The 941-nt window shown below is 41.9% G+C and overlaps 1 non-coding gene across 1 annotated transcript; it reads left to right on the forward strand.

Annotated features, from left to right (window-relative positions):
* Positions 1–535: 535 nt before the first annotated feature.
* trnas-gcu lies at positions 536–617 on the forward strand. The gene has a single exon. It is a non-coding gene; the product is annotated as a tRNA-Ser (tRNA).
* Positions 618–941: the final 324 nt, after the last annotated feature.

Consider the following 941-nt stretch of genomic DNA (forward strand, 5'->3'; position numbering starts at 1 on the left):
GTGGAAGAAAGGTGTTCCGAATAATGACACTGAGGACTATGCACTCTACCCCAGTCTGGCAAACAATTCCTCACAGGCAATTTAATAGACAATAGACAATAGGTGCAGGAGGAGGCAATTCTGCCCTTCGAACCAGCACCACCATTCATTATGATCATGGCTGATCATCCTCATTCAGTATCCTGTTTCTGCCTTATCCACAAAACCCTTGATTCCACTATCCTTAAGAGCTCTATCCAACTCTTTCTTGAATGAACACCTCCTGCTGTCTCGGGTTCTTCATTCCATTGACGTCAAATCTTCACAGAATTCAACAGACCTTGTTACATAGTCATTTCTTCATTTTTGTTCAGACCACTGTGAGCAGAGTGTCACAGTGTGAATGCGCTTGCCGCACAACCCAGAGGTCAGACCATAGTCTTGGAACCGTACTGTGCTATTTATGATTTCACCAAAACAAGGGAGAAATGTCTGCTGCTCTGCATAATTTATACAATTCACTTATTCATAAGGTTATAGGCACTGAAGTGTATGTGACGAGGTGGCCGAGAGGTTAAGGCGATGAATTGCTAATCCATTGTGTCCTGCACGCGTGGGTTCGAGTCCCACTCTCGTCGGTGTTATCAGTGGTTTTCAATGTTGCTATTTTTGGATGATCACAGCTGTCTTACTGAACTTGGAACTGCAATGTCAGTTTGTATGCATCGACGCTATTATAAAATCTCAAAGAATAATTTGGTCCTGTTGCCTAAACTGCATTGAAATGTAGATTGCATTGGGATATTGAAAAGGAACGCGACTTTCTTTTACAAGTCAAGCTGCTGTCACCTTTTATCGTATGAAAGAGATCCAGGAAAACCAAATAACAAGAGATGTGAAGGGCATGTTTATGCAATGGGATTCTTAATGAGTATTTTGTCAAATGAAATCAGGAGCAGGTT

The sequence above is a fragment of the Chiloscyllium plagiosum genome, unplaced genomic scaffold (genome assembly GCF_004010195.1).
Source record: "Chiloscyllium plagiosum isolate BGI_BamShark_2017 unplaced genomic scaffold, ASM401019v2 scaf_31283, whole genome shotgun sequence".
NCBI lineage: Eukaryota > Metazoa > Chordata > Chondrichthyes > Orectolobiformes > Hemiscylliidae > Chiloscyllium > Chiloscyllium plagiosum.